The 24,699-nt window shown below is 42.4% G+C and overlaps 1 protein-coding gene across 11 annotated transcripts in view; it reads left to right on the plus strand.

Moving 5' to 3' along the window:
• Positions 1 to 1,687: 1,687 nt before the first annotated feature.
• DUSP16 (dual specificity phosphatase 16) overlaps positions 1,688 to 24,699 on the plus strand; it is a 69,856-nt gene continuing 46,844 nt past the window's right edge. For 2 of the 11 annotated variants that reach the window (XM_061358521.1, XM_061358570.1), the window contains exons 1-3: positions 2,020 to 2,135; positions 15,993 to 16,114; positions 17,101 to 17,155. The gene's annotated coding sequence lies outside the window, so the exon portion shown is untranslated. Of the gene's footprint in view, positions 1,839 to 1,983; positions 2,136 to 15,992; positions 16,115 to 17,100; positions 17,156 to 24,699 lie in introns of those variants that run through there. The other 9 variants (XM_061358591.1, XM_061358605.1, XM_061358598.1 and 6 more) reach the window with 7 other exon arrangements.

A 24,699-nucleotide genomic window follows, 5' to 3' on the forward strand; every position in this document is an offset into this window, starting at 1 on the left:
TGTAAGGCATCCTGCATACTCAGCAGCACTGGCAGGCTCCCTGTAGTGAGAGTGATGTCTCTGTGGAAGAAAGAAGACTGCAGAATATTCTGGTGCACCTGGAAGAGGGATGTGTAAGGAAGGCAGGACCCACCAAACCCCTGAAGGATGCACCTCGCTAGTTAACATTGGTACTAGCAAGAAGAGATAGGTGTTAGATAAAAATAATTACGTTCCTGTCTATCTGTTTAGACTGAACTTGCACTTTGCTCAAGTTATTAGTTTCAGATTTATTTTCTTTAACAAGGTTAAAGGCCTTATAGCATAGCAGCCTTCCTGCACCTAAAGGGACCCCGCAAGAAATCTGGAGGGGGACTTTTTACAATGGCATGTGGTAACAGGACAAGGGGGAATGGATTTAAACTGGCAGAGGGGATATTTAGATCAGACATTAGGGTTTCCCAGACAATCTGTGGCTGACCCATCCCTGGCAGTGTTCAAGGCCAGGCTGGACAGGGCTTGGAGCAACCTGGTTTAGTGGAAAGTGTCCCTGCCTGTGGCAGGGGTTTGGTCTAGATGGTCTCTAAGGTTCCTTCTAACCCAACCAGTGTGTGATTCTACGAAAGCATGAAGACCCCCAGTGTGCAATGTAGCCCCCAGGCCTCTGCCCACACCACCACCGCCACAGGAGGACCTGACACCCTAGAACTGCAATGGGTCTGCACCAGGTAACCACAGCACTACTTTGAAAGACAGGACCAGCATTTATGGAGCCACCTGGAGCGCTCGCCTGTAGCACCGAGAACAACCCTGCTGGGCCCGCGCACGAACGCAGGCCGCGTCTCCGCGGGACGGGGCCGCTAAAACGAGGCGGCCCCTGCGGCCAGAGCACGGGAGAGGCGAGGGCCGCGGCCGGGCACTGAGGGCAAGGCAGGCGGAGCCTGCCTCCCGGCCGGGCGAAAACCGGCGAAGGAACGCGAGGGCGGCTCGGTTGAATCGCTCCGCGGCCCCGGCTCCTCCCAGGGGCCGTGCCGACGGCTGCACCGGGGGGTCGGGGGGCTGCGGCCGTGTGTCTCCCGCCGGTGACAGCGTGGTGCGGTGTGCGACCCCCACCCCCCCCAGCCACCGCCTCTCGCTGCCGGGGCTGCGCGACGGCTGCTGCTGCCTCGGTGTCCCCGCAGGGATCCTCGCTCCTCCTCTTTCTCCTTCACCCTCTCCCCCCACCTTCACCCCCCGGCTGAGTTCATTCACTGGGATTGGTTTCAAATGACGCCATCGCTTTATTTTTACACCAATGACCTCATCCCTGCAGCTTGAAGTTTACTGACCAGCAAAACTCTTTTCTCTCGTTCGCTCCCCTCCTTGTGCCTGCCTGCTCTGCCCGTTTGTTTCTAAACGTTTGAGCCCTCCGGGGAAACAGAAGGCTTTAAAAAAGCCCCAAAACCAAACACACAAAACCACCCCAAACCCCACTAATTTCTCCCCCCTCCCGATCTTTTCAGTGTGTGCGTGTGTCCCATCACTGTCCCCTTTTAATTTTCTCAAGCCATCTTGGGGGGGAGGGGGAAAGAAGAAGGAGAGGGGGGAAAAAAGCTCCAAATGTTTCCTTTTTCTTCTGCTCTCCCCTCCCACCTTCAGGCTTCGCTCTTAAAAAAAAGGGACGAATATAGTTTTGATGTTCCTTTTATTATTTTTTTTAATTGCCGTTCTTTCTTATTATTTTAATTGAAGAAGAAGGAAAAAGGAGCTTCCCCAGCGGCTGGAAGGAGACAAAGTTGTTTCAGGCGGCAGCGGCGAGGCTGGTGGCAACAACTTTTATCCCCGCCGAGGGGATGGACAGGCAGACAGGGGGTGAAACAGTAAGTGCCGGGAAGAGCGCAGGGACCCTTCGCCCCGGGCCGCCCCGTGGAAGGCAACCCGGGAAGGGGGCGAGGGGCGCGGGGGGGGGCAGAGCCGGGCCGGGCCGGGCCGGGCGGAGAGGAGGAGGAGGGAGGTGAGGGAGAGGCGGTCGGCAGGAGCCAGCCCTCCCTCCATGTGTCCCTCCCTCCCTCCTCCCGCATGCCCTTCCCCGCCGGCCCCTCACCTCCGGAGGAGAGCGCCCGCACCGGACAGGTCGCAGCCCCGGCCCGGGCGGGCTCCTGCCGCCTCCGCAGGTGGTAAGGCACCGGGGTGACAGGGAGGGGGGTACGGGACGGGGACGGTGCCGGCACCGGCGGGCCGCCCGCTCCACGCTCCCCCTACCTGCTGCGGGGCGGCCGGCACCCTGCTGCTGCCCGCAGAGGCTCCTGCCTCCTCCTCCGTTCCCTTGCCACCTCCCGATAGCCACCTGCCTCTCTTCGTAGAGGCAGGGGAAGGGGTGAGAAAGCTGGGCGCGTTTTGTGGGTGGAAGGGAAGCAGCTCGCCGCGGGAAGGGATGAGCAGGAGCCCACTGCTTTCTCCAGCGCGCTCCGAAACCGGGATGTTTGGGGAGGCTCCTGATAAGCCGTGGGTGCGCTCCTGCCTTTCTAAACTTAGTAAACAGCGCTGGCTCCGAATAGGCTTTCCACTGCTTAAAATGGGCGAAGATGCTTTAAAGCCCCGAAGGGCTCCCCAAGAAATGTTGGAAGTTGTGCCGTTTTAACTTGGAAAACGTTTAAATTGAGGCAGTTGACAAAATGGAGGGCTGCCGGGGAGTCCAGGAGTGAAGCAAATTGCAAATTGTTAACCTGGTGCTGCGCTCACGTAAACTCGGAACTCGGTGGCTGGTGCCAGGACGCGGCCTGACAGATAACCCGCTCCTGACTTCATTCCCCCCCCCCCCCCGAAGCTGCAGAGATGAGAAGTTGAGTGTGCATCAGTGCGTCCTGAACAAGGTGTATGGGATGCGCCTATTGCAAAGCCTGACCAATGGCAGGGTTTTCAGTGGCCAAAACCAATTTGATTAGATGTCAGTTGGGAAGGTGTTCTTTTAGAACACAAAAGCCAGGAGAATTTGCTTTCTGTTATTGTCATTTCAGCTGGTTGAAACAGAAAATCGATATTCTGGTTTTCCTTCAAGTCAAGGGTGTAGTCATAGGGAGCTGTATTGTCTGACCTATGACTAACTTTTTTTTGTTCAAACATTTGGTGTATACCCAGCAGAATAAATAGATCTATGCTAGTTTTGAAAGCTAAAAGCAGATTGGACTGTTTCTCCTTGTAAGGATGTGTGTTGAAGTTCTTAAAAGAAAAAAACCCAAAACCCCCAAATGATTTTGTAATCCTTGCTTTGAGATTTATGCTATTCCTGGCAGCATGTGGTTTGGTAGATACAGCGTTTACAAAGTCACAACTGACCAAACAGGACTTGGTTTAGACTTTTGTGTTTTGAGGGGAGGTGGAAAAATAGTAAGTCTTAATTTCTTTTTATGGTGTTCATCCCACTGCCCGTTGGAGATTGAAGCATTCATCACAGTTGTTTATGTTGGTTGTCTGGGGGTTTCTATCTGAATGTGGATCAAGTATGCAACGGGGGGGTGTACATGTATTTTTAGCTTTAATTTCTAATGAGAAAACGTACAAAGAATACTGATACTCAAAGGTAAATCCTGCATTTACTGAGTATGCTTATTAATTTTTTTAGGAAGGAATCTATAAAAGTGCTTGAGGTATGATAAATTCTGATCTTCATGCTTGTTTAATACAATAGTGCTTCAGTATACCTTAATGCACAATTTCAAAGTTTTTTTTAAATGAACACATAAGGAAAAGCAGCAGAGAAGGTGTCAGTTCCTGTGCTAATTGGAGGTGCTAGCTGTAAAATGCTTGTATGTTTTAATACATGTGCAAAGGTCCAGAAAGCCCAACCAAGCATTAAAAACCTCAGCATGTTGAATAAAGATACATAAATACATTCCTGTTCCAGTAGCTCTGGTCCTGTTAGCTATCTAAGCAGATACAAGGAAACAAAATCACACCAGAAAAACTGCTGTAGAAGAAAGTGAGCTCAATTTATCTTTGTTTCTGTAAAACACATGCTCTTATTTCAGCGAAGGCAACTAGCCTGGCAAGGCCGTTTCCTTTTTAACTAGAATAGCTTCAACTGGCCATAGGAACAGTATCAGCAGAAGCTGTGCAGGAATGTGTTAAATGGATTTCGCTAGGAACTCCGTCTCCCAAGCCAGCCCCAGCTCCTCTGGGGTCGTGCCAGCCCTCAGCCCGTGGGACGAGTTCTGGTTCTATCTGCCATGTGCCTGTGCACCTTCCTTAGCAAAATGACTACCCTGGGAGCCCTGTGCTTCCTTTGCTTTCACAGCCAGCAGCTGGAGACTGGGAGAGTGAAGTCGTATGGAGTTACTGGAGACTGGATGATGGGACAGGTCAGCCACTTTTCTGCCTTTAAGATAAACGATTCGTGTAAAAATCCCCCGAAGGGCAAATTCAGGCTCTCTTCTAGGCCCCTGTAAGAAATGCCAAATAGACAGGTTAGCATTGGTCTTCAAGTGAGGTCTGCTCCAAGGCATTGTGCATTAGATCTGCATGTGGGGTTGAGAGCCTTATTCAGTCACCTGTCTTCTCAAAGTTTGATGCCTTAATCCCAGGCCTGTTCAGGAATATTCACTGTTTTCAAAATGCAGATTTTCTAAGAAGTAAACACAGTTACAGCATTTTCTCACTCAGGAAAAAGTAGGCAGGGTGATAGTTTTCACTTTATAGTACATCTGTTGGATTTTCCTTTCCTGTAAGAGGAGTCAGGAAAGCATCATAGATATTCTTCAAGTGCTGACAATCCTTAACAGCCGTATGGCTTGGAGTAGTTACTGTTGAAGGATGAGGTGTGGAAGGATTGGCACATCCCTTTCTTTTTGTTTCACTCCTAGGAAGAAACATGGGTTTGGCCTGCGAATCCTGTGACTGTGTCCCTACTGATATGTGGATCAAGTGATTAAACATTTCTTGCAGTTTTGTAATATTTTATGCATGGTTGTGTAATGGTACATCCGTGATTATTTAAGAAGAATTGTCAAGAAGCTGTCTTTCTGAGTGATAAGAGACGTAGCTGTGTCCCTGATGCTTTGAATGGTGTGTTTACTTTGCCTACAGTTCCTTAAGGATTGCTTCCAGATTTCTTGTAATGATATGGAAGGTTTCTGTAGAATATTTTAAATCTCAGTAACTATTTATCATATTAGTATTGGTAAGGTTTCTCTGACTTATTTGGTGTCCCCCTTCATAAACAAAGGGTCATTCTTTAGCACTGTTGATCACCTCTGTGGCCTCTACTTTCTGCATGAATCAAAAGCCATAGGTGATGGATAGGCAGGGGATGTGTATCAGGCTGTCTGGACTAAAGTCATTAATTAATTGAAGACCAAGAGTCATTTGCGTGAAGGTGAGCACTGTAACTTCAGGCTACTTCCTTGTCGTTATTTGGGAGACCCTGTCCTCAGTATTTTCTTTATCACTAGTTTAATAGTAGTACCACCTTGATACCAAAGCTAATTGAGATGAAACTGGCTCTGGAGTAGAGCCTGCGGCTAGAAGCTGAGATGCCCTGTACTACTACAGTGTTGCTACATACAGCTATGGCAACGGGGAAGTTCATATTGCCACTTCTCTGCTTCACCAGACCTGATCTTTAGACTGGTATTAGCTTAACAGCTCCAAATAGGAAATCTCCATTATAGTTACTGTGTAACTTCCCATAATGCCTGAAGGAAGCCAGAAATACACATGTAATGGTAAAATACGGCATCTTAACTTCTGTGTTTCCATAGTTTTAATCTGAGCAGTTCTCTGTCTGCTTACGGATAGGGCCTGTTGGCAGCTGTCACAATCTCCAGTGGAGATGATGCTGGCCACCAGCGAATTACTATTTCTCAGCAATCAAAGAAAATCGGTGTCTAGGGTGTGTGTATAGAGGGTGAGAGGGAAGATGGGCATGAGTTCAAGGCCTTGTGTTTCCTTTTGCTGCGCTATGTGGTTTGCTGCTGAGCCAAGACTGACCTAGTCGGAGTTGGCTCTGGGAAGGCTGGCAGCTTTCCATGTTGTGTCCCTACGAGATGCTCTGGCAGCTGAAGAAGACCCCAAAATTAATAATTGGGCAGGGTAGAAGAGAGTATTGCATCAGTGACTGGAGGTTTCCTGTGGGGCTGTGGGGATGCAGAGTGATCTCTTCTGCCACAGACCTTCCCAAGCACCTATGCTGCTGTTTTTCCGTGCTTGCACTGTCTGAAGCTGTAGCATCTGTGCTGTGTGAATATATGAAAGGAACTGCTGAAACAAGGTCCTTCTTTGAGAGGAAGTCAGTTATCTCTGTTTTTTCTTGGTCACAATACGAGCCATATGTCACTGGTAACTTGTACAGCTTCTCTTTAGTGAATTCTTGCTACACATAGCAAAATTAATTCCAAGTTTTTATCCTGTTTCTCATGAACTAGGATCAGCTCCTTGCACAGGCCTCCTCAGGTGCATCTGCAGTCTAGTTTGGTGTCAAACTTCTGTCAGCTGTTTAACAAATAGAGATGCAGAAATGGAGATGTGCAGAGGCTTTTATTAGTTGAGGATAGATGTAATTATTTTCCTCCATAAGACCTTTTTACATGCTATTCAGGGTGATAGTCTGCTAAAATATTTTTTTCTTCATAAAATCATAACTGTGTTCCATTGCATTAGTTTGGCAGAAAACTCTGACACACAGTTTCTAACATCAAGACTGAAACAGCGTTGCCCATTTTCTTTATGCTACACTTGATTTTGCTTTACTATAATAATCTACAGATTCTGCGTGTTTATTGACTAAATGGTAGATCAGTGGCTTGTACAAGTGCGATCTTTTTAGACATCCTTGCCCACTTGTCTAATGTTTTCTACATTAGTGAAGGCATTGTGGGAGGCAAAAAGATGGGTCTGAGTGCATAATGTAGAAGCATTGGAATGAGAACTTTACAGAGAGTATAAAACAAGGAGGACAACAGAGACTAATTGTATGAAATTCCTTTTATGCACACGTTCTTGAGTTTGAATAACTAGTATGTATTCAGCCTGCTGGATTAGAAGGCTTTGGCTCTGCATGTGTAGCATAGATGTTGCTCTCAAAATAGGAAAGCAGCTCTCCCTTCCCCCACACTATTATGGATAAAATTGATTTGGTACTGTTTTGCTCCTACTGCACCCCTAGTAAAGCTTAAAGGCTGCGTAATTCATAATATCAGGGATATAAACACCACACTTCTAATAGCCTGAGTGCTGTTCTTGTTTCTCACTTGCCAGGTGTAAAGAATCATTCACCCCAGACTTCGAAGTCTCAACTCCAGTGTCAGGACTTCGGTTTCTACCTGCAAGATGGCACTTGCAGGGGTGTAACTTTCTTGACAGTACATTTTTCGTTAAGTTTATACAGTCCCTTCAGCATGGAAGCCATCCATCTTCTAAACACCAACTTCCAAATACATGCTCTTTTAAAGGGCTTCTGTCAGCATGCTGTCCTGCTGCTGAAACAAGCCTTAGTTTCAAAGGTGCGTTGTAAGCACCAAGAATGTTTGCCTAAAGAACAGGCATGAGATTACTTTCAACTCATTGTATTAATGCTATCTGGAATAAGTATAGCACATATCATCTATACAGTTCCCACAAGTATTGTGTTACAGGTGGGAACCTGCTTACGTGTTTGGATTGCATACCTTCGCAGTGTTTTCTCTTGCTTTCCAGCTCTGCTGTCCCTCACATGGAGTCTGAACTCTAGAAAACTGTGAGGGAAAAGAACTGGATGGGAGGAAACCTTGTATTACATGTCTGTCTTCTAACTCTGTCATATGCAGGGGTGCCTTTCTAAAATAACACAATTCAGGTAGAGGCCTCTTAATAGGAACACTTGGGCAGCAAACAGAATAAACTTCAACTTGGTTTCAACAAAGATGCATAAAGCTTTGCCAGTTCTTATGCAAGGACAAAGAATATTCCAGCAAAAAAAAAAAGTACAGTAGTCTTAGTGTGTTGGGTTGACATGCTGTTAGGTCCAGGTAAGTCTGAAAGAATAGACTAGATTGAATGCAGATTAGCAGGAGGCAAATTGTGTCACCACTTTAGTAGGGCTCCCTCTGCCTGTCCCAGGACCCTGTGTGCAAGGCGGGCGTGCTCCAAATTGAGGATAGGCTGTGAAAATCTCTCTTCCCATAGTCTGTTTGAAATTCTGCATTGGTGGCAAGTTTCTTCTCATAGCAAAAGGACCCAGTAGCTTTTTCCCTCTTCTCCCAAGGTACTCCCATGTTATTTCAAATTCCTAAAAGCTCTTAAGCTTTACAGTGAGTGCTCTGAGGCCTTACTGAAGAGAGGCAATCCACACTGGCTGGTCTATAGGTTCATATTCCTGATCTAGCTCATTGCAGGGGTGTTGGAGAAAATGACCTTCGGAGGTCCCTTCTAGCCCAGACTTCTATGATTCTATCATCTTGGGAAGACATGGCAGCTGAAGGGAAACAGGCACTGTCCTTATGAGAGCTGGTAATCTTCATGTTCTCCTAGCTAGCTGGAGACTTATTTAGGGCATATCTAGGCAAAATAATAAAGCTGCTTGTATTTGTACTTTCCTTTGCTTCCTTGTTTGTTTCCTGTTATTGTCTCCCTTTCTCATTTTGGTTTGCTTTTTCTTGCATGTAACTTACCATCTGAATATGTATATGATCTGTTTTTCCTGGTCAGTAGAGTGAGGTCTCTTGTCCAGCTGTTGAAAATACCTGCCTTCTCATGGCTGACGGGTTGTGCACATGCTGTCAGCTTCTCAGTCATTCATTCTGATTGCTGGATACCATCCAGCTGACAAAGCCTGTTTGCTCAGTGTGGCTCACTTCACCAGTCTGCTGTGATTTCCAAGTGGACCTATTTGAAGATGCCTGAAAAATCTATTCATCCAGCCCAGGCACGATTGTATGAGTAGCCTGTTTGCCACCTATTTAATCTCAAAATATTACTGAAAGAAAGTTAACTCCTTCAAGCATAAAATGTATGAAAAATAATAGTAATACAAGTCCAGATTTCCAAGATACTAGTCAGAACAGCAAAAGAAAGTATCAGAATACTAGTACTGTCATTGCAGTTTCCCAAGATACTCTTTCCATGAAGAGAGCCACATCTTCCCTGTCCCTGGCAGGAGGTTTATAACTGGATGATCTTTAAGGTGCCTTCCAACCCAAACCATTCTCTGATTCTATGATCTTTCTGCTGTCTTAAATTTACAAGGCTCTAATCTTTTCCTATAACTGAGGCTTGCATGACTTGCCACCTCTCCTGCAGGTGTGACCTGTTCTGGAACGAGGAAATGTGTAGTGTCTTTTCCCTTCTGCCTCATGTGTGGTTAAACCTATAGAAAGCTGTGGAGGAAGCTCAGGCATGCTGTTCCTCCAACAGCCTTCTGCAACTACAAGCTATTAATGACCATTGCCTTTCATGGGCAAAAACAGTACTGGCAATTCGTTTGTGCACTTTATTTAATGGCGTAACAAGCAAGCACATTAGCTATTTTTATTCAAATGCCCAGACATACGCCAGTATGGCAAAGTGGCTATGAAATGTCTGCATAGCTAAGTGAAAATACAGCTGCTGTTTAACACTAGGTCTTTTTCTTTAAGTTACAGGATTTTGAGAGGGTTCAGTCAATGATCATCTAATCTTTCTAATTGAGCTGTGGTGAGGATTTTCAAGATTTTGCATTAAAATAGGCAGAATGTGCTTCTTAGTCATTGACTTTGTCTACTGTTTCAGTCAACAATAAGGAGGTAATGCAATAGGGGAGATGGGTGGGTGGGGAAGGAGGGACTAATTCAGGTTAAAGGTTCAGGTCTTGGCCTTTCAGGAAGCTTTGGGACTATCTCTTCGTACATACTGCTTAGTGGCAGGCACACAAAAAATGCTGAATACAGTGACCCTGTTAGCAAATGCTAGCTGAGAGAGAAGCTGTGTTTGTTTGGGGAATTTTTAAAGGCTGCCAAGTCCTTCAATGGTGGTTTTTCCTCTTTTTTCTTTCCTTTCCCCTTTTCCTTGAAGCTTGAGTCCATCTACATTGGCAGAAGAATGTTTTTCATGGCTTGGTGAATAATTGAAAATGAAAATAAGACAGTGTTGATTATTTAGATCTTCGAACATTTCGAAGCCAAGAATTTATCTTACAGATTGTCTTGGGAGGGGTGTTGAGCATTTAGGGTTTTTGGTATATACATGCTCAGCAAATAGTCCTACCTCGGTATTGATGTGCATGGTCTTCAGTTCAATTTTGGCTTAAAAAAAAAACAAAAGGAAAACTTTAAGCATATGACAGATGTTAAAGGTCCTAAGAAAAAAAAAGAAAATCAGTTAATATTATGCTTTCCCTGACCTGGAACCTGCCTGATATTGGAGTAGATATCCAGTGGTAGCATACTTTTAAATATCTTTGCTTAACTAAATTACAGAGTATGCTGACAGGATTATTCTTATTATACCCACCAAAGTAAGGCATTTCTACTAAGTGCTTAATATTTGTCCCAACTGGTGTTACTGCTTTTCAGTACAGTCAAACATGATTCTTATTTAGCTATAATCACCTGTTTTTTCTGTTTATGTTGGCAAAGTGAATCTACAAGTGTGACTTCCTCCTTGAAAGGTCTCTCCCTTTAACAGTCAATTGTTATACATCAAAACACAGCTGGAGAAGTCTACCTATTAGTAGAAAATAGCATTACTTTGTTGGACAGGTGGAGTGGGATGGGCATCAAGTTGATCAGCTGCTTTGGGACATGATGAAGGTGAAATAATTAAACACAAGTACATAATCATGTCTTTTAGTTTCTCCACTGGCAGTAAAATGGGCTTCCTTAAATTCAGAATTCTGCAGAATATGTTCTGATTTGGGTTTAAATTGTTAACTTGAAATGCAGTGCTGTGTTTGGATGTTCGTGGACAGAGCTGTGATCCTTGTGCTTTTACTCAAAACGTGGTTACATTGTGCTACAATGGAAAAATATTCAGGCTTATCACTTTCTGGACCTGAAGTTTCAAACAGTGTGTCCAGTTTCAAAAGTTGTGTGGTGTTAGGGTCAACTATCATTGTGAAAATACTAGTAAAGGGAGATGTGTGTAAGGAGAAGAACTGGAGAGAAAGAAAGAATGGGGAATAATAGAAAAGGAGACATATTCATAGAATAGAATAGAATAGTTAGGGCTGGAAGGGACCTTGAAATCATCAAATTCCAACCCCCCTGCCATGGGTAGGGACACCTCGCTCTAAACCATATCACCCAAGACCTGGCCTTGAACACTGTCAGGGATGGAGCATTCACAACCTCCCTGGGCAACCCATTCCAGTGCCTCACCACCCTAACAGGAAAGAATTTCCTCCTTATATCCAATCTAAACTTCCCCTGTTTAAGTTTTAACCCATTACCCCTTGTCCTATCACTACAGTCCCTAATGAAGAGTCCATCCCCAGCATCCCTATAGCCCCCCTTCATACCCATATGGGCTAAATAAATAAGAGAATAGAGTCAACAGGAGTGGGAAGTATTTTTTGAAAGAAATAAGTTCTGCATTAGTTGCACATGAAAACGAGCCTTTTAAATCACAGAAAACATATATCTAAAGTGACAACAGGGTAGGATCATTCACTTTTGCTAGTAATACAAACTTTTTAGGTAGTAGATAGCAAAAGAGGTTTTTTCTATGTGTTTGAGGAAAAGCCTTTTGACAGGCTGTCTGAATGAAGTCAAATGACAAGTTACAGGAAGTACAGGGAAAGGTGTAGCTTCTAGTGAGTTCGCTGGAAATACTGCATGTAGAAAATATCTTCTGAAGATTGTTAAACACTGATGAGTTAAGTGTTTTGTCCTTCTGAGTCTGTGTTTTGGTTTATAATTAGTGTAACTGAAGATCTTAAAAACTAGAATCTTAATCTTAAAAACTAGAAATGATGGATTGGAATATGTGGCAGCTGTTGAGAGAATAATATTGCATGGGTTTGTGTATTTGGTCTTTATCGCTAGACAGTTGTAAATATTTAAGAATGGGTTGATTTCAAAACCTTGCACTATAGACCGTGTCTTCATGTTGCACATCTATAAGGGTCAGACAGTTAAGCTTCAAATGGCATGCTTCTGAGTCCACACTGATATATCTTTCAATGCAACTGAGAAGGTGGGAAGGAGTAAGGAAAATGATCTGTCTGAACACTTCTGTTGTGAGTTGCTATTTTTCTTCATGCTGTTACTAATTTATTTTTGGCTTTTTTAAATCTGGCATGTTTGTAGTTATTCTAGATGGAAGAGAACCTTTTATCTTTAAAAAAAAAGAAAGAAAAAACAAAAACAAAACCCCAAAACTTGGCAAATTTTGTGTTTGCTTCTAGAATACGTCAGTTCCAGAGCCTCGTGTTCTCTAGCTATATTTCAGGTACAGATGTGCCAACTTCCCCTGCTGTTTGTCTTCTAACGTTTTTGTGTTACATTATATGGTGCTGTTGGTGTGAGGGCTTTGTAAGTACAACTAATCAGTGCCATAAGAAGCTTTAACCTAAATACACAAAGCAGAAGAACAGTAGTCTAAAGGCTATTGACAAAGTGTTTTTTTCCAGCTGTGCTCATACAAAAGGTTACTGAGTTCAGCTGCTTGACACAGTCCCTCTACCTCTGGCTGCTGCCCTGGGTCTGCTGCTTAGAGTAACTTTTATGACTGTTCTTGACTTGAGGCCAAGACAGAGAATGAACTCCCAAGTAGATTATTCTGCTGTTTGAGCTAACCTGTTCATGCTTTGAAGCAGACCAGAAATCCATCATGCTGTTTGCTCCAAGGGATCAAGGTGGTTCTTCACTTCATTCCAGACCTTAAATTACCTGCTTTTTTGACATATAGACAAACCTTAAGAGTAGAATACTCTGTAGACTATCCTCTCCTTTCTTCTGCCCAACTCGCTATTACACTTATTGTCCAAAAGAAATAGGTTCAGTAGCAGTAAAAGTGAAATGGGAGATCATTAGCATGGATCCACTGAAACTGGTGGATCTGTCTCAGGTTAGTGCAACACAGTGTACATTTCTATGGCAGGTAACACAACATGCTCACAGTTACTGTGATTCTTGTCTTCCCAGCCACTGTCATTGCAAACTCACTCTTTTAATGGCTCTCAGGATCCCACAGTGAGCCAGATCAGGGAACTAGAAATGGGTGAGAATTGTTTGAATGTGGTTTGTTTATGTGTTTCTTTATTCTGCTTTTGTAGTTAGTTTATGACTGGTTTAGCTCTATGAATCAGCTCACTGAATTAACATACGAGATGGCATAAGGGGCATGGTTGCTCTCTGGTAGCCATGAGTTAGCGTGTTTTAAGCTGCCACGGAGTGTAGCCCCTCAGTCTGCCCTATTGGTTTAATGTGTGTATGTGTGTGAGGCTCTGAAACAGCAGTTCTTGGAGCAGCCAGAGGCATGATGGGCTCTGCCCCCTGTTCCTGTGACTGGCTGTTGAGGGGGTAGGAATGGGTTTTGTGGTTTAGTAGCCAGGCGTGCTGCAGCAAAAGAATTTCCTCTTTTTCCAGAGAACTTCCTTTTGCTCTTGTTTGGGGGTTTCCTGTGCTTGCCCAACAAGCCAAGGCTTGTGTTGAAGTTACCCATGTCCTGCAGTGCAGGTAAGCCCATTGCAGTCCATGGCAACCTGAAAGTAATTGAAACTGAAGAATTCTTTTCCAAGCTTGTCTTCTGCAGAGGCAGCAAGAGGTATGTTTGTTACATGGATCTACATGCTAGAAGCTAAAGCTGGAAATGTCAATCCAAGATAAAATACTGATTGCTGTTTGTTTGGCACTCTGCATTTGAGGTGACTTGGCTTGACTTCCAGGAGCTCCAAGAGCTTTGCTTTGTGCTCCATTGGAAACTTTTATTTGTCTGCCACCTGACAAGCTCAGAACTTGAGTTCTGTCAGGATTCTTTTTTTCTTTTTCAGAGTAGGACATACACGTGTGCTTGTTTTCCTATGAATACATCCACACACAAACTGTGTATCTATACCTATGTGAACATGCCCATATGTTGTATACATGCATACTCTGTCCAGAGCAGATTATTATCTTATAAAGCTTTCATTCAAAGTGATTTATTTATGTTTTATATGGTAAGAAAAGCAATTAATTAGCTAGCGAAACAAAACAACCTTGCAGATTAAGCTACATCTAGGTATAATGAATTGGGAAGATCTGGATCCATGGTCTTCACAGAACACTTAGTATGTGGTTTTAGTAGTTATAGCTATCTCAAGTAGGTAGAAAACTTTTGTCCAATCTGTAGCTTATAGTATATCTGGTTTGAATATAGTTGTGATTTATAGTTGCGATCATTAATTGGTCTTTCAAGGAAATTGAAATGAAAACCTCATCCCTTTCTTCTTAAAACTTGGAATAATTTCTTTTCATTTTACCAAATAAGTATGATATAAAAATCTTTTTTCTGCCTTCCCCCTTGTCCTTGTATTAATTTAGATGGTACCAGTGTCTTCAGAGTTGTCGTACAGAACTCTTGCTCACTTTTTAATTGCTTGTCATCTCTGCCCACTTCTTCGGCGGAGGTGTCGATTAAAGCTATAACTCAGTTTAGTACTCTCATTCCTCTTTAGGCAGTGTTTCTGACTTCTTTTTAATTAGAAGACTGTATTTTTTGCATATTTTTGATCTCAAAATCATTTGGGTTTTTTAAATGTTCTTTACATTTACTGTGAGTAATAGTATACTGATGGAAGGATCATATTCTTGGGGTCCTGCCTAGGGTAAAAGAGTTCTGCTGGTTCAGCTGGAGCTCTGCTGAGCTCCTGTCACTGTATGGCTCTCTGCACTGATGAAATGCAGTGGCACCCACACTGGAAGAGATGGTGTTGCAGAAGATCATTTGTAGGGCAGGTGGGAATCCAGAGCATCCTACTGACGGAACTGCTGTCCCCACAGCATGTTAGTGCTAGCCATGTTACTGGTGAGACTTTGTCAGCTGAGGGCTTTTGTCATCCAGAGAAGAGACTTTTTTTTCCATGCAGACCTGAGTTTTGCTGGCTTGCACAGCAACTGAAGTAGCTTGTCTGTCAACACAGCTCTCATTCAGCCAGGTGCAAAGCTAAAGAATTAACCTAAAAAGTGGCTAATTTCCAGTGACTTAATCCAATATTGTTTCTATCGGGCATCAGTTTATCTTTTTTAACTCCTCTACTACTCCTCTGAGGTTTTTTAGTTGTCTTCTCAGTGGTGGGGAATGGATGTGTGCATATACTTGTAAATAGGTTTATTATGAAATTTATGTTCCTTGGAATTTTTTGTTATAGACTACAAAATGACCTTTCTAGTGAGTCTACATTAAACTTCCTTTAAACTATTAATCTGACATGCTCCAAGACACATGGGCATTTACATTTAATGGTGAGTTTGGGTCTGATGGAGAAGAGTGGTTCTGTGTCCTGATTTCTTATCTTATGCTCCATGTTTTGCTTAGCATCAGGTCTGCAAGAAGTTCTGTGTGGCTAATGTTAAGAAAGTTCTTCTGGTACTGAAGTTCACTGATTTTTATTTATTTTTCTTTCTTTGTCTTTTTTCCTGTCACCTATAGCATATTTCACAAACACTTCCCACCTGTGCTGGAGTAGCTTGCTTTAATGAGCATTACATATTTCTGCTTTGTGCTCAGCCCTTACATTCTTCAGTTTCCTCATAAATCTTGAGGACACGATGGCTTACTGTTAGTTACTGAAAGCTTTTTCGTCTCTTCTTTTGCTATGTCAGTCCTGTCAGTAGATCATCTTCGTTCATCTTGAGCTTGTCTTTTGACAGCATCCTGTGTGGGAGAGGCTTTTCCAAAGCACTCTGTTTTTGCTTTCTCAGCTATTATTATCTAGTGGCTGGTATCAAATTTAATTGCACTCTTTCATTTTGTGCACCAGCTCTTAGGATTTTTCTCTTTATTTTGATACGTTCTCCAACCTGGTAACTCTGCTCTTCTGAAGTTCTTGGTTTTTTTAATCCTGATCTGCTGTCAGTTATTCTGCTTTCTGTTTCTTTACCCAGGCTTGGATTCACATTTTTCTGGGATATGCTCATTTGGCCTTTGCAACCCCACGAAAATGTTACCATTTGAACATAATGACTCTTTTCTTCCCTGGCTTCCTGTTCCCTTTCCTTGTGAAGTGGTATGTATACCTTCCACAACTTTCAGACTCAGCTGGGAGCTAAACATGCAGCTTTTCATTTCCTCTCTCTTCTTGAATTGAGGATCTTTTGGACCACCGGTGTCTTAATGACTGTTTCTGAAGTGTAACAGTGTGGTACTAGTTTTGGTAGGATTCCTTCCATGAGTGTGGTGAGCTCTGTTGTATTGTGGCCACCATCAGTTACCAGTGAGCTAATGCAAACAGTAAAACTGGCTTTCTGACATAGTACTAAGATCACTCTAAGTGAAGAGCAGGGGAAAAGCTTAGATTTTTATTGCCAGGTAAATAACAAACATGGAATGAAAAATGTCCCTTGGCATGTCCTGCTGTGGTTCAAAGGCTAAATTGAAATGTAGATTCTCCTTCATCAAATTAAATTCCTCTTGATTTTGACATAGTATTCCCTTCCATCTCTAAACAGAATTGACCTGGCTTTTCCCCCTTTTCCACAGTAACTGTATGATTGTTTGTTTAGTTTGTAAGAATTGCAAGAGCTCTGATGTTTTCCTGTATTAAAGGTGCCAATTTGTAGTGATTTCTTCCTCCTTTCTGTTGTTCCTTTCTTCCTTCCAACAACCCCATGCAGACTCTTTTGGGGCTTGTTTGGTGTGTTTTTATTTTCCCCTGGGAAAAGACTTTCTGTATCAGTCTTCATGGCAACTTACGGTTCCTTATATCCATCGTGCTTCAGTTGACTTCAAAAGTAATGCCAGTGCAATTTTACCAACTAAAAGAGTAAGGAAGGCTGGAGAGTTAGTAGAACGTGTTCTCCACTTTTCCATCAGCTGTCTTCCCTTCATTTGGGAAGCATGATTCTCTAAATCCCTTCCTGATAGGTTTCCATTTTGAAATACAATCTGTCCGGAGTGACGTGGCATCTCTGCAAGCACAAAATTTGTTATGAAACACTAAGCACAGTGAATTTGTTATCAAAATACTTGTTTCTTCAGTATTTTTTTGTTAAGGTCACTGTTGTGAAATGGAATGATCAACAGTTGTTACTCCAGAAGTAGAGAAAAGGTATTGGAGATTGCATCTTTTTTTTTTCTTCTAAAAACAGTGCTGTCTTGAGACCTAGTTACTCAAAACCAAGTTGTAATGAAAATATACTAAAATCCTCAGCTTTAGCTTGGTTATATCAAATACTTGGTAGAACTCCAAAGTGGTAAATAGCTTGGTTATTTTCTTTATGGAGTACTAATCTTGTTTGCTTTGGCATCTAAAACCAAAGTCGCAGCTTATTTTTACTTAATGCACGCTTTTTTTAGAGTATCCCTTCCATGCAGTAATACAGATATTTATTACAGAACCCAGGAGGCCAGTCACAGACCAGGGACTCTGCTGTGCTTGGTGGTCCCAGAGGCAGAGAGGAGCAGTTTTCACCTAGGCAATTCTGGTCAACAGAATAGGCTTGGTACTGGTACAGAAGTCCTTGTAGACATTGTGACAAAGTAGTAGTTTTGAGACAGTGTTCAGAAGGAGTATGAAATAGGTGAGAATCTCATCTCCTATGACTTAAGAAGAAAATAAAGATGCATCTGGTCAAAGGAACAGGTCTGGAAAACTACGTTTACTGCAGCATTCCTTGTAGGTGTGAGTGGCATAGTCAAGGCCGAAAGGAATGCTCCTGTGCTACTAGCAAGAAGAGATTGTGTGCGTAGGAGAGTGGTTTTAATCCATTTATGCTGTTTAAATTGATACAACCCTAGCTTTGATACAGAAGTCTAGGGAAAAATCCATCATGAAATAAAGTAAGGTGATGGGAAAAGGAAATGCAAAAAGGGGGGCATCTTGGTGGTAGCAGGTTTTTGAGTTCCTTCATGAGGGTATTAGAAGTTATTTAAACATGCAGTGACTTGATTTATAGGTGAAGCCATTAGCTAGTGATGTGTTTTTCTAGATTGGCCATCAGTTAATCATAGTTTCTTTCTATAACTGTTTTTATTCCAGTGGGTGGTGGTTAAAATCTAGAAGAAAGTGTAGTGATCTCAGGTTGCTTGTCTTTAAAGTTACTTCCGTTAATGGCAAGGATTTGTTTTTGTTGGTGACTGTCAAAAGTTGTCATGCACAAGATGACATCTTCAAAGTAAGTCTTAAATAAACAAAGACACCTTTCTCCTGTAACTTCTGGTGTTAATTCCTGTCTTTCTACTTGTACTCTTGAGACCATCTTACAAGCAGCGGTAGTTTCCTTAATACATGATTAGGTTTGCTGTGGAGGTTTTAACAGAGCTAAATTTTGAGAGGGCAATGGTAAGGTAAGATGACGTGTCAAAGTGATGGGTTTACACGTGGTGGTTCCTGACAGTTCGCAAAACACAGTCCATGTAAACTTGTCTCTGCTCCAGCAAGACACATCCCTTTGACGTCACACTGTTGTTACTGCGTTCTCTGTGAACTTAGTGAAGTAGTGCATATATGTGTGTTAAATTGAGATTTGTTTTTAGGATGAGTTTGGGTTTTTTTTTTTGAGTATCAAAGCTACAACAAATTGGCAGCTTTTCGGGTGCTAATATGTAATGCTGGATTTTCACTAAACTATTAGTATACGATGTCACTAATTCTTTTATCTTTTAATGTAGCTGTCAACCTCAAACAATTCAGCTCTGTTTATAGTTTTATAATGGATTAAGTAACTCACCTCTGGATTAAAAAATTAAAATCAAAATGGAATTGATCATATTAATAATATAAATGCAGTAACAAAATTACTAGGCCTTTCAGGAGTCTTAATTTCTTGTTCTTTATGGTTTAATTGAAACCTGTGAAGCATAATACATGGCCCAGAGTTGTTGTTCTCCTTCATAACTGTTTAAGGTTTTTGTAATTGTTATGAGACAATCAGATGATTCCTGTCTCTCTAAACTTGATGGCAGTGTTACCTCCAGGCTCTTTGCACATTGGCTGCTCTCTCTGTAAAGTACTGAACGCTTCTGCCATGATGGGTGCAACACACCATACCTGCTTCTGGCATCAAATGGATTTTGCAAGTTTGTGTGTGTCTGAAACTATTGGTAATCTTAATTGCTGGGTTCAGACATGAAACTTGTTCTTCAGAAAAGCTTTCTTGAGAATAAACCTGAATGCATTTAAATGTCTGAAAGAGCAAGGGCTGGGTGGAGCACCATGGGAATTGCCTTTAGCTCTGCTGGATGGTTAGATAGTCTGTGAAAGAACCCAGGAGGATTTGATCATGCCTTAAAAATACTAAATGAAGGTACCCGTATTTAGATTATTAGTCTTGTCCTCTGTCATCATTTACCCCTAAAAAGAAACATGAATTCCAATTCAGTAAATATTTTACTTGATGAATGTTGTTCACCAAAAGAATTTTGGATATGACTGTGGTTTTGTCAAAATAGGCATGTGCTAAAAGATACTTACTTATGACTGAATAGTCATTCAGTGGCCTATCTGGGAACCACTGCTTTAAGTCAGGGGAGTTACAAACAGGAGTAGGTGCACAATGCAGTGAAGGATTGGGCCACTTTATTCCACATCTCTGTATTGAGTGCTGACAACACAAGTATTTTGGCAGATATTCTTGGAGCTGGTGAGCTTTATCTCATTCTTTCAGATGAAACACCTGAAAAGCCTTTAAGAAAGTAATGCAGAAAAGGATTGTGTTTTTCTGTGGTTAAAAGCTTAGGTGCTGGTAGTAAAGGTATTTCCCTTGGGTAGGCAGAAATGGAAGCTGATATTCCTGGGTACATCTGTACCACTTAATTTGCTGCCTTGGGGAAGTCTTTTTTTGTGTTTTTAAGGGACTGAAGCGTACAAGAGAAATTTTTACTTCCTGCTGTTTTCCTCATTTGAGTCTACCTGAAGCAGAGAAGCCAGTGGCTCCAGAATTGTCAATAAGCTTCCTAAGAGTACTTTTATTAATTGTAATTGTCTGTACAGTACAGTTTGACAAAATTAGCAAAGCGTGGAGAGCACTTCCTACTGTTAGGCTTAAGGATTTTCATTTAATGACAGAGTTCTTCGGATTTGGCATGGTCTGTCTGCTGCAGACTTCTGAAGTACAAACAATGATGACCTGGCAAGCAGCTCAGCATGGGTAAGAGGATATTTGGGCCAAGGACTCATAGCCAAGCTCTTACCTTTTTGGGACTGTGAAGGAGACGACATTGTGGTTAAATAATTGCTCCTTGAATGAGCGAGTACTGCCCTGAGGAAGGTGCCTATGTAAGGAGCATCCCTATCCTACTGCATAAGAACAAGGATGCTGTGCTGAGACTGTGTGAGCAGTCATCACGCTGATGCTTTCTCATTCTTGATTCTACAGACTTGTGCTGAAAGAAGTTATTAACTTCAGTTGTACCTTAAACACACCAAAAAACAGTGGCAGTCCAATGTAAAGGGCAGTGGTGCACTTCAAACTGTGCCGCAGGGCTTTGGGTCTTTAGAGACAGGCAGCAGGCACTGTCTGTACCAGGAGAGCAGGAATTTTTTGTGGACAAGTCCCCCTTTCTGATCCAAGCAGTGCATGCAATGTTTAAAGGCAAAGCCATATAAACTGGGAACAATTGTGGGTTTTGGGGATTAATACCTGGTGGCCAGATTCATCTTTTGTGGGGACTAATGTATTTTTTACTCTCCTTCAGTTAATCCAGCATGCTTCTCACTCAGTTTGTATGCAGGCCACCCTTGCTGTCTGCAGCAACTTCTATGTGCTGGTGGTATGATTATTTTCCATTACTTATGCTGTCTGTGTGTCCAAGCAGAAGTGATAATGCAAGCTTAAGAGCTCATTGCATTCTCTGTTGTTTGGTATTGTAATGGCACACAGCAGCCATTGCAGAACAAATCATTCTAGATGTGGCAGTGAAGGGGACAGTGCAGCTTGAGGTGCTCAGCCTAGTCCATCTTGCCCTACACTGTGGAATGCCATGGAGAAAGTATTTAGCCTAGTATGGAAAGCTCTGTAGTGATGCCATGTGCATGAGCTTGCACAAATCATAGAATAGTTTGGGTTGGAAGGGACCTTCAATGCTCATGTCCCTGCTATGAGCAAGGACATCTTCAACTAGGCCAGGTTGCCTAGAACCACATCCAGTCTCGCCTTGAATGTCTCCAGGGATGGTACATGCACCCTCTCTGGGCAACCTGTGCCAGTGTTTTACCACCCTCATTGTAAAGAATTTTCTTCATGTCCAGCCTGAATCACCTCTCGTTTAGTTTAAAACCATCACCCCTCATCCTATTGCAACAGGCCATGCTAGAAAGTATCTCCCCATCTTTCTTACAGGCACCTTTAAATAAACTCTCAGTTCTATCAAGGCTACTTTGGGCACCAAGTTGGTGGTTTGGTTCAGAGCTAGCTTTTGAGTCTTAGATTTAAGCATCTCCTCTGCACACTCTCTGTCCTTGCACTGAAGCACACATGTAATATCAGGAGAATTTCTCTGCCAAACACATTAAAAATAAACAAATAAATAAAATCCCTGCAGCTTCTTGCTTTTTGGCTAAAATTGAGGCATATGGCTGCAGGCATACCTTTGATGCCAGGTGGTCTCCCTGCCAAAAATAAAGCTGGTTCTCAGGAAGATCTTATGTGGTTATGGTTTCATTAGAGTGCCAGAAAGCTGAACCTTGGCAAAACTACATTTTAAACTGATGGTGAGAGCAAGATTAGGAAGAACGTTTGTCCTGGATAGGCATTGTAGCTACAGGTAGACTAGATACATTTTCTTCTAGATCTGAGTCATAGGGGTTTTTTTAATTATTAATTTGCCTGTTCCAAAGCAATCTAAGCTAAATTAAAGTTTAGATATTCTAAAAGTTATTTGGATTTGTGCTTGATTTTACCTGTCTCCCGGGTTATAGATTATTTGATTTCAGAAGCACATGCCCTAGGCGTTTACTGCTCCAGCTTGAACTGGTGGTGAGGCTGCAGAGGAAGAAGCCTGAAGGGGGTGGGAGGAGTGCTTCTCCTTCCCCTCTTTCCTGGTGACCTCCGCTTCTCTGCTTATGTTCAACTCTTTTCCTGCACGTTTTGACCCGTGCTATGTTCCTATCAGAGAGGGCAATTGCAGTCAGGGATGAAGTCTTTTCTGGAAAAGACTTCTTGCCTAAGTCTGCACAGCTGAAATGGTTTTTGCATTCATTCGTAGAGACTGGCTGCTCTCAGGTGTGTGCTTTGCCATGACATACTCTGTTGTTCAAACTGTCAGGGTCAATCTTTTCATACCACTCAGGAGATACCATGGAGAACTGCATACACCACTCTAGGTGGCAAACTAGCTAGCTAACACTTCTTTAAACACTATTACAACACTCCTTTAATATAAAATAAAGCCAAGCCAAAACCCCAACAAAAAAACCCGGGTAACAAACACATCAGCTACATCTGTCACTGTCATAACTTTGTAAAGGCAAATGCATCTAATCTCACTTGCTGTCTTCATCACCAATACCATTAAGTCAAGTTGGAACTGAAGGAAAAGAAAATGGGGTTTACTTTGAAAGAACTACAAGATTGCCTCCTCATCCCATTGCAGAGTGAAACTTCTAGTTCTATTAGTTTTATGATTTTGAGTAATGCAGTACATTTTTATGTTGTAACTTGAAAAATACTTCTGAGGAAACGATTTTTTTTTGTATGCTATTTTTGTGTGTTTTGTTGGTGTTGAGTTTTTTTTCTTGTTTGTGCTTGGGGTTTTTTTCCTCTCAGAAAATACAAACTTTTTTCGTACAGGCTATACGAAAGATTTATAAGGAGAGGGATTGTTGTTTTTTTTCTTTTCTGTTTAAACTGATTAGTGTAGGAAAGACAGGCAAAGTTTCCTGAACACAAATCCCACTTAAAACCTGAAACAAAAGCAGAGAATATAAAGCTAAATCTAGGTCAAGTTTGAGTTAAGAAACGTGAAAATCCAGAGAAGTTTGTTTATGGGGAAAAATATACTACAAATCTAGTAACTCTATGATGACTCCAGATTTTCTTATCCTGATATTAACTCCAAGAATTTGGGGAGGGGAAAGCATTCTTTCTTTAAAGGTAACTTGTAGGTTTCTTTCTCTCTTTTATCATGTATTTTCAGTGGTGTGGCTTCTTCAGCCAGACAGTCTCCATGAGGAATATGATTCATTGGGTAATTTATGACATACTTCGGGATGTGCTTTGGACTACTTCTTTTCCTGTTTGGGAAGAGGGACAGGCTGGATGTGGAGATGTTTTGGAAGCCTTGGCTTTTGTTTCTGTGTCATGGCTTGATTCTGTTTCAGGTCCGTGTGTGAGGAAGGGCTTGTGCATTCTGGAGTTCATGCCCTCCCTCTTCTTATCACTCTATACTAACCGGTCTCATAAAAGATGTCACCTCTCCCTGCAAGACTGGCCTTTCCTCTGTCCTTGGGACACTATATTATTAGAATGGAGCTCTGTTTGATATGCAGTTCTTGTGAACCACATCTGTATGTTTTCTTTTATAAACTAGCTGGAATTTAATGTGGTGCTGGAAGTGACCATGAGATAATGTGTCCTTCCCTGACAAAGTGGGATGCTTTCCTAACCATGTTAAGAATTCATGCAGTAGCATTGTTCATGGATGTGTAGTATAGGTTTAAACATACTGACTTGATAGTTTCAACCAACCAACCAAACAAATAAACAACAAAGATATCTACCAGCTGGGAAACACAGCATCATGAACATGAGAGTGGGAGAGTCTGGACTGCTGTTGTACTTCTCATAGTGCAGCCCCAAGAGAAATGCTTTAGCAGCATATAAATGGTCATCCTTTTTTCCTCTTTTGCTTCTGCTCAAGCTGAGTGTGAGGTGGTTTCTGCGGTGGCTGCTGCACTGGGAAACAAAGATTAACTGCAGTTAAGATGCACATAATGTTAAGTATTTAGTGACAGGTCAAATGGTGAGAATTAGGGTTGCTAAGAACACATTTGTAGATGGTCATTTTCAAGCAGTGACTTTCTTTTTTTTACTTACTGGTGTATTTTTAGATGGCTTTCCTCTACTCCTACCTGAGATTGGTTTTTTGCCCTCAAGTTCATCAGCCTATATGAGATTGGGCCTATATGAGGGGATGTGGGGGGAAAACTGTGGTGGAGAGGTAGGATGGCAACTCAGAGTGGGTCTCCTGCTGACAGGTGAGAACTGGAAGGCTTCTGAAACTGTTTTTAAAATGCCTCCTTTATCTTTTTCAGTTTAATTTTGCCATTCAGCCAAAACAAGCAGCAGTGGTGGTTCATATAGCTGCTTTGCTTGGGTCTAGTTGAAGATGCTTGTATAAGCTTACTGCTGGGTCCAAGGCTCATGTGAAGTTTTTTAGCTAGGCAGACTTATTCTTGTGCTTCACAAACTGTAGTCTTCGTTAACGTCAGTAACTCTGCAGCAAGTTTTGTGTCAGAGATGGTATCTTCCTTAAACATCAAAACTTATGCAGAGAAATCAGCTTCTGTACATGAGTGTGCTTTGTTTTTCTGGGGTGGCTGCATAAGAAGCATTTCTGTCCTAATCAAGTGGGATGATTTACATCCTCAAGGTAGCTGAACTTGGGTAGAATACAGGGATATCTAGGGTTTCTTTAGATCAGGTAAGGATGTGG

Source organism: Neopsephotus bourkii, unplaced genomic scaffold (genome assembly GCF_033783945.1).
Source record: "Neopsephotus bourkii isolate Nb327-2 ecotype Australia unplaced genomic scaffold, CSIRO-AGI_Nbou_v1 NB_107, whole genome shotgun sequence".
NCBI classification, from domain to species: domain Eukaryota; kingdom Metazoa; phylum Chordata; class Aves; order Psittaciformes; family Psittacidae; genus Neopsephotus; species Neopsephotus bourkii.